Genomic DNA, 16,994 nt, shown 5'->3' on the forward strand with positions numbered 1-16,994 from the left:
AATCTGGTTTCCAGCATCTGCAGTCATTGTTTTTACCTTGATGATTTTTAACTTTGTCCACCACAGTCTAACACCGGCACCTCCACCTCATGATTGATATTTTAAACCGATATAATCAGATTGGTATGGCTAGTTAGTTGAGAACTTTGATTTAAAAAACAGAACAATGAAATGACTGGAAAGAAATTAACAATAAGCAGTGCTGGGATTGTTTAGTTCATGGTTTATGTCAGTAATTTAAATGTAAAGTTTATTATGAGAGACTGCTGTGGCAGAAGGCAATTTAAAGGCTGGCAATCCAAAACAAATGCAGAGAATTTTGGAGGAACTCAGCAGGTCTGGCAGCATCTGTGGAGAGAAAGAGAGAAGAAACAAAGTTAACTATTCAAGTTCAGAGACCATTCTTCAGAACACATGGATTATCGACATTTGGTAAAACATTCAGTGATGTATCTTTATGTGTTATTTTCCCATCCCCTCACCCTTATTTAGTGAATCTCCACATTCTGGTTGGACAGATAGGTGAGTACGTGACCTTTAAGTCAAGTTATATTGGCCAGTGTAAGAAGTCTGTGGATGTTAATGCTGTCATAATTAATTGCTTGCGAGTGGAGAAAAAACACAGTTCAACATCTTTTTGTTTGCTGGTCGTTGTTTTGGGGCCGATGAAGGGGCATGGGTTCAATTCCTACATCAGCTAGGTTACTAAGAAGCTTTCTCCTTCTAAACCTCTCCCCTTGCTTGAGGCGCGGTCACCTTCAGATTAACACCATCACCCAATCCTCTCTCTCTAGCTCTCTGTCAGACAAGAGAGCAGCCCCTATGGTCAGGTTGGACAACAGCCACTTTATATTCTGCAGAAACAAACATGCCAATTACTGCAGAGGGAATTGACTCCGTCAAAGCTCAGGTCTCTGGTCGAGGTAGTTTCCCCTTTTGTTTTTGGACTGGAAAATTTGGGATCAACTTTCACCGGGACATGAGATTTATCATGATAGGCTGGAGCAGCTTATAGTTTCTAAATGGTTTTCTTTGGGTGTGGAACAGTTCTGCTGGTTGCATTCATTGACTTGAAGCATTTGTCAGTTCACTATTGAAAATAAAGTGACTTGTTATGCATTGTTCTGATGATGTAACTTGTTTGAAATTCAGTCAACCATTCACTCCCAAACCACTAATTCAAATGCTACCTATTGATTTCAAAGACATTGAACTCAATAATTCTACTTTAAAACAGGAAGGGTTTACATCTTTTTTACCAAGTTGTTGCCTGGACTGGAGGACTTATGAGGAGAGGTTGACTGAGATCGGACTTTTTTCTTGGAGAAAAGGAGGAGGAGAGGGGACCTAATTGAGGTATACAAGGTAATGAGAGGCATAGATAGAGTGGATAGCCAGAGACTATTTCCCAGGGCAGAAATGACTAACACGAGGGGTCATAGTTTTAAGCTGGTTGGAGGAACGTATAGAGGGGATGTCAGAGGCAGGTTCTTTACACAGAGAGTTGTGAGAGCATGGAATGCGTTGCCAGCAGCAGTTGTGGAGGCAGAGTCATTGGGGACATTTAAGAGACTGCTGGACATGCATATGGTCACAGACATTTGAGTGTGCACACATGAGGATCAGTGGTCGGCACAACAACAGTGGTCAGCCCAGAAGGGCCTGTTTCTGTGCTGTACTGTTCTATGTTCTATGTTCTATCTTGTTGTGACATTGTTGTCAGGTAATGTGGAAGACCATAATAAACAGGAACAGCAGGAGGGCTGTTCAATCCCTTGAGCCTGTTCTACCATTCAATAAGGTCATGCTGATCCCGCATTCCTTATGTCCAATTTCCCTTTAACCCTTCATTCCCTGACTGATCAAGGGTCTCTCTCTGTCTCAGCCTTAAATATACACAAGGATTCTGTCCTCCACAGCTCTCTGTGGTAAGAAGCTCCAAAGACCCACATCCCTCTGAGAGAAGAAATTCTTCTTCATCTCAGTCTGAAATTGGTGTCCCATTATTCCGAGACTGTGCCCCCTGCTCCTAGACTCTCCAGGAGGGGGAAGCATCCTCTCAGCATTGACCCTGTCAGCTCCACATATGTTTCAATGTGATTACCTCTCATTCTTCAAAACTCCAGTGAGTAGAGTCCCAACCTGTTTAACCTTTGCTCATTAGACAGCTCTTCCATCCCAGGGATCATCCCACGTAAACCTTCTCTGAATGGCTGCCAATGAAACTATATCTTTCCTTAAATAGGGGGAGCAAAACTACTCACAGTAATGCAGATGTAGACTCCCCAGCACCTTGTACAGTGGCAGTGAGACCTTCCTACTCTTACACTCCAACCCCCTTTGAAATAAGGGCCAACATTCCATTACCCCTGACCTGCTGCCCCTGTATGTGAGCTTTCTGTGTTTCGTGCTCAAGTGCATAGTGTTGCATACAAAGGAAGGCATTTAACCCTGTTGCTGTCATTTTGTGCATGAACTGTGTTGGCTGCATACCCCTTAGGTGTTCTCCCAAAGCCGGATCTGTCTCTGAAGCCATCTTATGGAGTGTTCGTTTATGGGGAGACGATAACCATGCATTGTCGCTGTCAGTGCCCAGTTTCAATGATCTACCTTTATGGAGGTTCAAAGGTTTTCCATCAACTGAACACTTCACTGCTGCACTGTGATGCCTCCCTTCCCATTAAAGTCAAAGATATCTATGAAGGCACTTTCCAGTGTCAATGTCTACTCACTGCAGACCGCAGGAACCTGTCTTCACCAAGCAATCCCATTCAGATACATGTACGAGGTATGTCAGCATGAATGCTTTCCTTTTTCCTATCTAGGTCATCAATTTGTCATTGCTCACTGGTTTGGAAAATGAAATTGCAGAGAAGGTAGCACCACTGAATGTCAAGGAGCAATGATTACTGTATTTTTCAATTATAACCCCAAGATGTTGACAGTGGAAGGGAACGCATTGATAGTAATGTCAAGAGGTGATGGTTAGATTCACTGTCAATGGTAATCCACAATATAGTGGCAAGGTGGGGGTGGGGCGGGCAAATTTAGTGATAGCAATGCCATTAAATGCCAGAGCTTAGATTCTCTTTCAACTATCACCCCCAAATTATTGTTAGTGGGTGGTTTCAGTGATGGTGGTACCATTGGAGGTCAAGGGGCGATAGTTATATATTCTCTCTCAATTATAATCCACAAGATGTCGATAGTGGGATATATTCAGTGACATTGAATGTGAAAGGGACATGGTTAGATTCTCTCTCAATGGTAACCTCCAGGATGTCGAAAGTGGAGTATTCAGTGCTGGTGATTCCATTGAATGTCAAGGGGCGATGGTTAGATTGTCTCTTATTAGAGATTGTCATTACTTCATTCTTGTGTGTTGCAAATGTTACTTGCTATTTGATAGCCTAAGCTGAGATATTTTCTAAATCTTGCTGTATTTGGACATGGACTGTCTCATTATCCAAGGAATGGCCAATAGTGCAGGACATTGTGCAACCGTTAGTGAACATGCTCACTTTTGACCTTACAATGGAGGGAAGGTAATGGACTCATGAGCTGTCGGTGACTAACTCTGTCCTATCTTCTCTTTATTGTTGAATAGAAGGGTGTTGTCTCCCTACCCAAGAATAGATGTCGTTGCCCCAAAGGGAGTTCAGCAGAGGTTCAGTAGGATGATACTGAGAGTAGCAGGGCTGTCCTAGGAGGAGATATTGGCCTGAATTCCCAGTTTGAAAGGAGGAGAGGGGGATTAGATTGAAACTTATTATATTGAAATGGGACTATTCAAGGTAGAGGCAAAAAGGATGTGCTCAATGACCGGCGAGTCCAGAATCAGGGGGTCACGGTCTCAAGGAGATGGGGTAGGACTGAGATGTGGAGAAATGTCTTCACCCAGAGACTGGGGAGCCGTGGAATTCTCTGCCACAGAAGGATATAGATGTTACTGAATATGTCTGAGAAAGAGATAGTTTTTTGTAAGATTTGAAAGGTATCAAGGGATACTGGGAGAGCCTGGGGAATATGGCATTGAGTTTGAGGATCAACTCAAGCAGAAATATCAAAATTAGGAACAGGAGTAGGCCATTCAGCCCTGCCATTCATGATCATGGCTGACCTTCCAATTCAATAGCCTGTTCCCACTTTCTCCCCCATATCCTTTATTACCTTTAGTTATTGTTACCCCCATCCTCCACCCCCATCCCCCTCCTTCTCTCCTTCTTGAACAACATTTCTCCAGCAGAGAGTTCCACAGAGAATTCCCCAAACTCGGAGTGAGGATATCAGTCCTCCCCATCCCCTTTAGACTATACTTCCTGGTTCTGGATTCCCCAAATCTTCAGGGACATCCTTTCTGTATTTTTCCCTTAATGTTTTGATATATACAATAAAACAAAGACCAAAATAGAAAGCAGGTCTGAGTTCCACCATTAATTTCTGTTTATATTGATTGATACACAGCAAGCTTTGTTCTGACCTGTGCACAGGCATTCTTGATAAACCAACAAAAGTTATAGCCACCAATAATGCAAAGTTTACCATACTATTCCATCCAATTATTACAGTTTTTAAATTTATTTACCTCGATGTAAATATATTTGTTGCTCAATTGAATGGCCACATAAAATATCAACAATTGATTCAATTTCAAGTCAATTTTTCCTCATATTTTGCAATCTACTGCAATGTCTGAGTATTCAGTTGAGGGTGCAAGTGAGAAGGCTCACTGCCAGTATGTTTTATTTAGGGAAAAGTGTAGATGGTCCTGCACTACATTTCTATTACTCAGTGTGTGATTTTACAATGATTATGTTACTTCTAGTTATGGAGCAGTTCAAACCCCCCTGAAAATATATCAAGGAAATAACCTAGACTGTAATGTTTATTTTGTTTGAAGGTAAGTATAAGGTTCTATGTTCCAGATGTAAGATGATTGGTACACCAATAGGCCTAAAGCAAAAATACTTTATTCTTAGAAATAGTTGAGATGCAAACAAAAAAAAAGAATTGCCACTACTTTAACTCTATTGAACTACTTGATAAAATAAGTAAATTTTTAAGTAGTAATCAGCAATTGTTTCAATGTAATAGCATCCCATAAACACACCTTGGCAAAGGCAAATTCAGCACAACAGGATTTTCTCAAGTGCTAGCTCCCTTCCAGTCCAGGAGAAAGGAACTTGGAATGAAACAATCCAGCAGCAGAGAGACAGCTCAAGAGTTTTGGCTCTAACAGAGAGAAAGAGCTGTACCTAGCAGCTTCAACAGCCAACCCAAAATGCCCAAATGAAATCACAACTCAAACCCTGGGTCAGTGTGATCCTGACTCCACCCACTCATGATCCTATTTTACTAATTTTGCAAATAACACACTCAGGGAGATCAAAGTTATTTAGCCACTGACTCAGAAGCAGGCGTTCCTTCACGAATCTGCAAGAGAAACCGTACAGAACACATCTCTCTTAAAGATACAGTACACTCTTGAATTTCAAAATATTTGATCAACTGGCAGACACCAGGTCTTATAGATACTGGATAACAAAAATACTTGCTGCATATGTATTATTTCGGCTGGAAGCGTTCTTTAAGGTCTTATTAAAATGTATCCAAGAAGACATGCACTTTCTTAAAATGCAAAATATATTAGCTTAATCTAACTGAGATATGGGCAAACTAATAAGTGAATGTATTAGCTGAAATAACTTTTGACATATTCAACAAGACTGTTCTTCACATATTTTCCTTCACTTGCTTATTTGTCATTTCCAATTAACTCTTAATTCTTAACCCTGAGCAATCTTGATCAGGTGGATCAAGAAGTAACAAATGAAGTTTAATTTTGAAAAATGCGAAGTGTTGCCTTTTGGTAAGGCAAACTAAGGCATGACTTACACTGTTAATAGTGGGGCCCTGGAGAGTGTTATTGGACAGAGTGACATTAGGGTACAGGTGCATAGTTCTCTGAGAGTGGCATCACAGCTAGACAGGATGGTGAAGAAGGCATTGGCATGCTTGCCTTCAATGGTCAGGTCACTGAATACAGGAGTTGGGACTTCATGTTACAGCGGGTCATATTTGGAGTACTCTGTATAATTCTGGTCACCCTGCTATCGGAAGGATAGTGTGAAACTAGAAAGGATACAGAAACATTTTACAAGGACGTTGCCAGTACTGGAGGATGTGAGCAATAGGGAGAAGCTGGATAGGCTGGGACTTCTCTCAGAGCTTTGGAGGCTGAAGGGTGACCTTATAGTGGTTTACAAAATCATGAGGGGCATGGAGAGACTGAATAGTCAAGGTCTTTTTCTGAAGATAGGGGAGTTAAAAACTAAAGGAAATAGATTTAAGGTGAGAGAAGGAAGATTTAAAATGGACCTGAGGGGCAACATTTTCATGCTGAGCGTGGTAAGTGTATGGAATGAACTGTCAGAGGGAGGGGTAGAGGCGGGTACAATTACAACATTTAAAGAGACATTTGGACAGGTTCATGGATATGAAATGTTGAACCATATGGGTGAAACACAGGCAAGTGGGACCAATTAATTCTGGGAAACATGATCGGCATAGATGAGTTGGACCAGAAGGTCTGTTTCTGTGCTGCATGACTCTCTATCAATCTCAGATGACAACAGAGGGGGTGGGCACGGTGAAAACTTCTTCTCCTAGTTTCTCTGCTTCTATTGCCAATTGCAATTGTTCAATCAGGCAACTGTGCAGAGTGCAGGGAGATTTGCAGTATATTGGTTATGGAATGACCACAAATGGACCAGTTTAGATTAAGTGTTTACAAAAGTGCTTACAGGTCTGGCTCACATTTAGATGTGCAATCATGACATTTGAGATTCTGGAAATGGACAGATTTCTCTGCATGATTCTCCACACTAATCATTCTTTCCCCTTTCTGCCTGGCAATTTTGTTGCACTGTTCCATGTGACAGACAAGCCCTCGCCACCGATAGTGAGTATAGTGCAAAGTTCTGCAAGTCCAGAGGGAGACACTGTTATCATTACATGTAGAGGGGAGATCCGCTCAAGAGGAGGAATATTTTACTTGTACAAAAGTCATTTCAGACGTTTCACACAACTGCGTCGTGTGACTGCGGATGAGCAAAGCGTGAATTTCACCATCAGTGTCACTGGAAAAGAGGCAGCAGGGAATTACAGCTGTCTGTACCAAACAGAAATCTCAGGGCATCCGATTGCTTCCTCATTCAGTGAAAATGTTACAGTTGCCTGGAAACGTAAGTCAAATCATGTTTGATTTCATTTGATTGGATTTATTATTGTCACATGTATTTGATTCATTGATTTGTTATTGTCACCTGTATCAAGATACAGTGAAAAATATTGTTTTGCATGCTAACCAGACACATCATACCTTAGATAAGTACATCAGGGCAGTAGAACAGAATGCAGAATATAGTTTTACCACCACTACAGAGAAGGTCAACTCCAATATATGAGAGATCTGTTTAGAAGTCTGATAACAGCAAGGATGAAGCTGTTCTTGAATCTGATGGTCTGTGTTTTCAAAGTTTTGCATCTTCAGCCCCAATGGAAGAGAGTGGAAGAGAGTCTAACTGGGGAAGGAGTTCGACTTATGCTGGCTGCTTTCTTGAGGGAGCAGGAAGTGTAGATGAAGTTAGTGAACATAAGGTTGGTTTATGTGATGGACTGAGCTGTGTTCACGGCTCTCTGTTGTTCCTTGCAGTCTTGGGAAGAACAGTTGCCGTACCGCGCTGTGATGCATCCAGACAGGATGCTTTCTATGGTACATCTAGAGAAATTGGTAAGAGTCATTGTGGACCTGCCAAATTTCCTTAGCCTCCTGAGGAAATAGAGGCTTTGGTGTGTTTTCTTGACTGTGGTATCAACATGGATGGGCCAGGACAGATTGTTGGTGATATTTACTCTTGGGAACTTGAAGCTTTCAACCACCTCCAGCTGATACAGACAGGGGCGTGTCCTCCACTCCACTTGGCTGGCTTTACACCTTAACATCTGTGGGCGGCATGGTGGCACAGTGGTTAGCACTGCTGCCTCACAGCGCCTGAGACCCGGGTTCAATTCCCGACTCAGGCGACTGACTGTGTGGAGTTTGCACGTTCTCCCCGTGTGTGCGTGGGTTTCCTCCGGGTGCTCCGGTTTCCTCCCACAGTCCAAAGATGTGCGGGCCAGGTGAATTGGTCATGCTAAATTGCCCGTAGTGTTAGGTAAGGGGTAAATGTAGGGGTATGGGTGGGTTGCGCTTCGGCGGGTCGGTGTGGACTTGTTGGGTCGAAGGGGCTGTTTCCACACTGTAAGTCTAATCTAATCTGCATTTGTTCACCATGATCAATATAGAGAATTTCAACCTGTCACGTTCTCATTCCTGTTTATGTGCAACAGGAGATAAACACTCGACTTGATATTCCCAAAGGATGGTAAGGAGTGCTGTACATGGAAAGATCAAATCATTCCGTAATCCAATAAAATTCCACACTCCATACTGAGAATTGCCCCATCATGACAAATGTAGACACAGAAAATAGGAACAAGAGTGGGCCATTCAGCCCCTCAAGCCTGCTCCACCATGGCAGATTGGACATCCTCTTGTCCCCTTTCCTGCCCTTCGCCTTGATCCTATGACTGATCAAGAATCCGTCTGTCTCATCCTTCACTATACACAAGGACTCTGTCCCCTACATACAGCCCCCCCACCCCCACCCCCCCACATTGTTCCAATGATTCACAGCCCTCTGAGAGAAGGAATTCCTCCTCATGTCAGTCTTGAATTGGTGTCCCTTTATTCTGAGACTGTGCCCTCTGCACCTGGGCTTTCCCATGAGGGGGAAACATCCTCTCAGCATTGACCCTGTCAGGTCCAATGAAGCATTGTGCCCAAAACGTCGACCCTCTTGCTCCTCGGATGCTGCCTGACCTGCTGTGCTTTATACAGCAACATGTTCATCAACTCTAGGCTCCCACATATTTCTATGAGACCACCTCTCATTCTTCTAAACATTTGAGTAGAGTCCCAACCTGTTTACCCTTTGCTCATGAGACAATCCCTCCATATTAGGGATCATCCCAGTGAATGTTCTCTGAGTTGCCTCCAATGAAAAGATATAAATACGGGGAATAAAACTGCTCACAGAGTCCCGGATGTCTTCTCTCCAGCCCAGTGTACTGTTACAGTGAAAATTCACTACTGTTAGAGTCATAGAGTCATGCAGAATGGAAACAAACCCTTCGCTCCAATTAGTCCATGCCAACCATGGTCCCAGTCTCAATTAGTTCCACCACCTTGGCCCATATCCCTTCAAACTCTTCCTCTTCATATACCCATCCAGATACCTGCTGCAATGTACCAGCATCCACCACTTCTTCTGTCAGCTCATTCCATGCACTCAGGAATGTTTTCCCTCAGGTACTTTTTTAATCTTTCCCCGTCTCATTACAAACCTATATCCTTGAGCTTTGGATTCCCCTACCCTTGGATAAAGACCTTGGCTATTTACCGTGCCTATGGCCATCATGATAAACCTCTGTAAGGTTACCCTCTGCATCTTTTGTCCCAGCCTATCCAACCTCTCCTTATAACTCAAACCGCCCAGTCTGGCAACATCCTTTAGAGTAAAGAACAAGGAAAATGTACAGCCCAGGAACAGGCCCTTCGGCCCTCCAAGCCTGAGCTGATCCAAATGTACTGTTTGAACCTGTTGGTCAATATCCCTCTGCTCCCCACCTACTCATGCATATATCCAGACGCATCTAAAATGAATCTACCGTGCCTGCCTCTACCACCTCTGCTGGACAATGCATTCCAGATACCCACCAGCCTCTGTGTGAAGTACTTGCCGTGTGTACCTCCCTTAAACTTTTCACCTCTCACCTTGAAAAATGTGACCTCTCGTTATTGAATCCTTCACCCTGGGAAAAAGTTTGTTTCTATCCAACCTGTTTATATCCTTCATGATTTTATAAACCTCAATCAGGTTCCCTCTCAATCTTTTTTCTAATGAAAAGAAACCTTACCTACTCAACTTTGCTTCATAGCTAGCACCTTCCATACCAGGCAACATCCTCGTAAACCCTCTCTGCACCCTCTCCAAAGTATCCACATCCTTTTGGTAATGTGGCGACCAGGACTGTACACAGTATTCTCAATGCAGCCAAACCAATGTCTTGTACAATGTTAACATGACCTGCCAGCTCTTATACTCAGTACCCCGTCCAATGAAGGCAAGCATACTAAATGCCTTCTTGACCACTCTATCCACCTGTGCAGCAACCTTCAGGCTACAATGGACCTGCACTCCCAGACCTTTCTGCCCAGCAACCTGTCCCAAGGCTCTTCCGTTCATTGTGTAAGACTTTTCTGCTTCCTTTCCAGTTTACCAACATCCTTCTTATCGCAGGGTAATCAGAACTGCACGCAGTATTCCAGTGGCCTCACTAACATTTTGTACAGCTGCCACATGACTCCCAACTGCTGTACTGAATACTCTGACTGATGAAGGCAAACAGGCCAAACTCCTTCTTCCCCAACCTGTCTGCATGCCAGTGGGCTCTGTTGTGCAGTGGTAGTGTCCTTACCTCTGGAGCAGGAGATCCAGTGATATGCTGCTCTAGAGGTGGTATAATCACATTTCTGAGCAGGTTGATTAGAATAATCCATGTGTTGGGTATTAGCTGGCTCCGGAAATGCAACAATACAGAAACATAACTGAGCAGATGAATAGATAAAAGAGGCATAAGGCGGACCCAGGAATGGTAAGGGCTTCCTTTTCACGTTCGACAACAAACAATGTTCCTTTCCAGTCAGTTTGTTGAGTCTCATGACACCTGCCTAATTCCAATAATCTATTACACACTCCTTAGTCAAAAATCGATCTGACTCAGTTGTAAATGAAATGAATCATCTCGAATTGGTTGCTCAGCAGAGAACAGATTTCCACAGATTCATGACGATCTGAGAGGAAAATGACCTCCATTCATCTCATTTGTAAGTGCATGTACTCTGGTCTTTCAGCTGGATTCCCTCTTCTTAGTCTCTCACACACGTCAACTCATCTTTGCAATATTTACACTGTCAAGTCCTATGTGTTATAACCAGTTAATGTTACATTTGTCCCAGCTCTAGTAGATACAGACCCAAACTTTCCAAACAAGACATTACCCACTGCCCCCACTCCTTTCCAATGTTTCCTCACAAGATGTGACCCACTGCCCCCACTCCTTTCTAACATTTCCTTAACAAGACATGACGCACCGCCCCCCCACTCCTTTCCAATGTTTCCTCAACAAGACATTACCCACTGCCCCCACTCCTTTCCAATGTTTCATCACAAGATGTGACCCACTGCCCCCACTCCTTTCTAACATTTCCTGAACAAGACGTTACCCACTGCCCCCCACTCCTTTCTGTGACCAATATAAATGCAGGAGAAGGCCATTCGGCCCTTCGAGCCTGCCTCACTACTCAATATGATCACAGCTGATCATGCCATCTAAGTATTTCACTTCTATACTCCTTTCTTTCCATACCCCTTGATCCCTTTAACAGCAGGAGTCACATCCAGTTCCCTCCTTGATATATCTAATTTATTGGCCCCAACAGCTTGCTGTGGGGGAGAGTACCGCAGGCTGACAATTCCCTGAGTGAAGACGTTCTTCCTCATCTCAGCTCTGATTGGCTTGTCTCTGACTCTTGTACTGTGACCCCGAGCTCTAAACTTCCTCAATATTGAGAACATTCTTCCCACATTTAGCCTGTCTAGCTCAAAGGAACAGAGTGAACTTGGAGTATTTGTCCCAGCTGCCTGAAGGCCACAGGAGAGGTTAATACCATGGGTAACAATACATACAGAATATGTTCCTTTATCAGTCATGGAATGGATCATAAGGGTGAACAGGTAATGTTGGAGCTGGACAGGACTTTGGTGAGGCCACAGTTGGAGCACTATGTGCAGTTCCAGTCTCCGCACTATAGGAAGGATGTGACTGTACTGGAAGGGGTGCAGAGGAGATTCACCAGGATGTTGCCTGGGATGGAGCCGTGTGGCGACGTAGCGAGGATGGATAAGCTCAGGTTGTTTTCTTTGGGGCAGAGAAGGTTGAAGGGGGACCTGATAGAGGTGTGTAAGATTATAGGGATGGGCGTTATGTTAAGGTGAAGGACAGGTGGTTTCAAGGGGGTTTTGAGGATTGTTTCACCCAGAGATTGGTGGGGCGAGGTATAGAATGCAATGCCAGGGAGGGTAGTTGAGGAAGGACACCTCACAAACTTTCAAAATCACTTGGATGTGCACTGGAAGTGCTATAACATACAAGGCCTGGTGCTGGAAATGTGGGACGATTTCAGCTGGTGGTGCAGTTTACACTGCACAGACTTGAAAGGCCAAAGGGCCTCTTTTGTATGTTCTGTATTTGGCATTCTACAACTCCCTTCCATTGACCAATTCTGGCAAATCCTAAACCTCCCTTTCCTCGGTTTTGCGGAAAAGAAAGTGACATTCCAACACGTGATTCTAACTCACTGGCCCTCGCTGTGACCATTTGAAAGTTGGCCATCTCTACAACAAGTAGGTTAATGTCTCAATGTCTCGAGCTCCTGAACAGACAGCAATCTAAACTGGGTTCTCCTCCTTGAACAGAACAAGATAACAATGCGGTGACACTGGTGCATCTCTGCCTTAGTCTCTTCGTGCTCATTATACTGATGGTCATCATAATCGAACATTTCACTAACGGTTCACCACTGACAGGTAAATATTGCCACAACTGCTTTTGTTTTGAATCTTTGACATTCCCTAAGATTGTTATCTTCCTTGGCATGTCCACCATTATATTGGCAGATGGCGTGGTGCCTGATCTGCCAACAGCATGGTTCAGTACCCACACTGGCTGAGGTTACCACGATGGACTCTCCTTCTCCCCTTTATCCCTCCCCTGAGTTGTGGTGATCCTCAGATTAAACCACAACCCAGACCCCTCTCTCTCTCTGACTCTCTCACTCTCTCTGTCTCTCTCGCTCTCTGTCCTCTCTCTCTCTCTCTCTTTGTCTTTCTCTCTCTGTCTCTCTTGCTCTCTCTCTCTCCATCTCTCTCTGTCTCTCTTGCTCTCTCTCTCTCACTCTTTTTGTCTCTCTGTCTCTCTGTCTCTCTCATTCTCTCTCTGTCTCTCTCTTTCTGTCCTCTCTCTCTCTCTTTGTCTCTCTGTCTCACTTGCTCTCTCTCTCTGTCTCTCTCGCTCTCTCTATTTCTCTCTCTCTAACCTCTCTCTCCCTCTCTTTTTGTCTCTTTCTGTCTCTCTCTTTCTGTCTCTCATTCTCTCTGTCTCTCTCTCTCTCTCTGTCTCTCTCTCTCTGTCTCTCTCTGTCTCTCTCGTTCTCTCTGTCTCTCTCTCTCTCTCTATCCTCTCTTTCTCTCTCTTTTTGTCTCTCTGTCTCTCTCTCTCTGTCTCTCTCGTTCTCTCTGTCTCTCTCTCTATCCTCTCTCTCTCTTTTTGACTCTCTCTTTTTGTCTCTCTCTGTCTCTCTCTGTCTCTCTCTCTCTCTCCATGTCTCTCTCTCTCTCTGTCTCTCTGTCTCTCTCTCTATCCTCTCTCTCTCTTTTTGTCTCTCTGTCTCTCTCTCTCTCTGTCTCTCTTGTTCTCTCTCTCTCTTTTTGTCTCTCTCTGTCTCTCTCTCTCATTCTCTCTCTCTTTGTCTCTCTCTCATTTTCTCTCTGACTCTCCTTCTTAGTCTCCAAAGTGACAGCAGCTCCATGATCAGCTGGGACTATGCCCTGTACAAATCTCATTTAAATATTACGACTATACCTGCATCTTCCCCTTCCTCTGGCAGCTCATTCCACATATGAATCATATTCTGAGTGAAAACATTGCCCCTTGTGTCTTGGCTGTTTATCTTATCTATGTCCCTTGGGATTTTATATAATCTCTACAAGGTCACCCCTCAACCTCGTCTGATCCAATGAAAAGGTCCCAGCCAATCTAGCCTCTCCTTATAAACCAAACCCTCCAGTGCTAGTAACATCCTTGTAAACCTTTTCTGCACCTTTTTCAATTTTATAATATCTTTCCCACAGTAGGGTGACCAGAACTATATACAGCACTCCAAAAGTGGCCTTTGCAACTTTATAACATCAAATAACAATCACTGTCCTTTCCTTGCTGGAATTCTCGAGTATCAACTGACATCGGAACCTGTGGGAAATTTTGGGAAGTCTGATATATTTTCTCCTACAATCTGTTTTCTACTCAGTTGTTTTCCATTAGATAAATCTATCCAAACCTTTGATTTCCTATTACGTCACCCCCTGTTCAATTTTAGTTTATATTCCCTTCAATGATTAAACTATCAGAATATCACCACATGGCTGAATATTACTGCACAATGGTCAGTAACATTCAAATGTTTGATCAGAAAATGCAGGAAATATAAAATAAAACAGTGGAAAGTATATTATGCATTTCAGCAATTGAGCAGCAGTGAGTAGCAAAGAAAAACAGAATCCTATAGTTTCTCTCTCTCTAAAGCAATTCTACTGTCAATTAATATTTAAACACTAACTAATCCTCACCAGTCTAATTATCGTGAGCATTATTAATCCAGAAACTTGCTAAATGTTTCAAGGAACCTGGGTTAAAATACCACTGCAGTAAATGGTGGAATTTGAATTCAACGAAAAGGTAAAATCTGGAACTAAGAATTGAAACCTTTGCCAATCTTCAGTGGGAAAACCCATCTGGTTTACCCATGTCATTTAGGTAAGGGAATCTGCTGTCCTTACCTGGTCTGGCCTCCATGGGACTGCAGACTGACAGCAATGTAACTGACTCTCAACTATCCTCTGAAATGGCTTAGCAATCCAATCATTTCAAAGGCAACTAGGGACAGGCTATAGTGCTAGCCAGTCAGTGACACCCACATCTCATATACTCTATTTCGGTGATTCATGCCCAAGTACCGTCAGATCCGTCTGCACCAAAGCAATCTGAAGATTCTTTCCATTTCAAGAATGTTGACTGTTTAATCTTCTAACCAAATGGATCGCTTCACACTTACAACATGTCCAACTTTATCTGCCAGATGTTGACCCATTCACCATTCACATCCTTTTTCAAGTAAAGAGACAAAAATTATACACTACGGTAACCAATGTGTTTGTATGGCAGGTTAAGTTCAGATTCCAGTCCATGCTATTCCATTAACAGGACAATCAGCACACGTAATACCCACAGAATGTCATGGGTATTAGGTTGTTTGTTGTTTGTTATCTGGCACAGTCCAACTTTTTGCAGATTCGGTGAATTGACCATGCTAAAGTTGCCAATAGTGTTCAGGGATGTGTAGGTTAGGTGTATTAGTCAGGGGAAATGTGAGTAATAGGTTAGGGAAGTGGGTTACTCTTTGGAGGTTTGGTGTGGTCTTTTGGGCCAAATGGCCTGTTTCCACATGGTAGGGATTTTATGGACATTTTATTTGCCCCTTAAATAAATATTAGGTCCCACCCACACTGGAGTTCTGAGTACTCTTTCATTTGTAATATATGGCCTCAGTTCCAGCAGTTGATGTACACGACGACTCGAGTGGCCAATTATGTATGAACAGGCATCTATCTTTATCAAACAGGCCCCTTCCTATCTTTCTCCAGACTGTCCATTTACCCAGCCATTCGCTGGCCTATTTTATGATTCTACAGGCCACAGCGTGAAGAGAAGGGACATTTTTTTAGAACTTAGAGGAGGAGGAATTTCATCAACCAGAGGGGGGATAAATCTGTGGAACTGATTTCTGCAGTGATCTGTGGACGCCAAGTCATTAAGTGTATTTCAGACAGAGATAGAGAGATTCTTGATTTGTAAAGTGATCAAGGATAACGGGGGTGGGGTGACATGGGGGGCAGGGGGGAGGAGGGATAGCAGGAGAATGGGGTTGAGAGACTTATCATTTGTGATCCAATGACACATCAGATTCAATGGGTCAAAAGGCCTAATTCTGATCCTGTATCTAATGGACTTACAATCTCATGGTTATCCATGTGACTCCTTGCCCAGTGTAACTGTGTTATACTGGATTTGTTTATTTCCTACATGGCTATTTGTCTTTCATTTCAAGCCTTTCCCTGTCTTCTCTCACTGTGTTTACAGTTCAATGTACCAGGGACCCATGAACAGGGCTCCATTCAGAGATACTTTCACAGTGTTTGCAGGAAGCCGGTAAGCTAACATTTTAAAGTGCAGTCAATACTAATATGTCAATACACTGTTTTTTTTTCACTTTTTGCAGGAGAGACAAAGGATCTGAGAAAACGCACTGTTCACGTGTTCACAACAGGAGTATGATGCTCGATGTGGGAATCGATTCATTTCCTGTTTCCAATGGGTTACAATGTGTGCTTCCTGTTGCTCCCCACCAATTGTTCCACATTTGTGCCTTTTCCAAAGCTGCTCCCTCTCTTTCCTGGACACATTCAGGAGACTGTGAAGCTTTTCATCGAATTATATCGGGCAGAAGAGGCCATTGGGCCCATTGAGTCAATATCATCAACTGCTGTATAAATCTACAGCAGTCCCACTTTCCAGCTGAATGGGTTTATTAATGTCCTTTCAAGAAAAGACTTTATCCAGACCAGCCTCAGTGTGACTCCAAACCTGTAGCTTTGATCTTAACTGACCCTCTGAGCAATTAGCGATGGGCATTAAATGCTGCCCCAGCCAATCATGCCCACATCCCATGAACAAGTATTAAAAATAACACGGTATGTGATAACGGTTCCCATTGCCATACGGTACATCCAAGTATGGAACAGGTTATACAGCATATGTCCCGCCCATCACCACCTCTTTGAAACCCCTCCAAAATAGTGAAGAGCAGGGCCTCAGTCTGTCTCACTAGGGAATTTGTAAACAGTGGTGACTGATGGAGATCATATCAGCGTCAAAGTTCAACATTTGGGTGGCATGATGGCACAGTGGTTAGCACTGTTGCCTCACAGCACCAG

This window comes from Hemiscyllium ocellatum, chromosome 38, assembly GCF_020745735.1.
Source record: "Hemiscyllium ocellatum isolate sHemOce1 chromosome 38, sHemOce1.pat.X.cur, whole genome shotgun sequence".
Classification (NCBI taxonomy): domain Eukaryota; kingdom Metazoa; phylum Chordata; class Chondrichthyes; order Orectolobiformes; family Hemiscylliidae; genus Hemiscyllium; species Hemiscyllium ocellatum.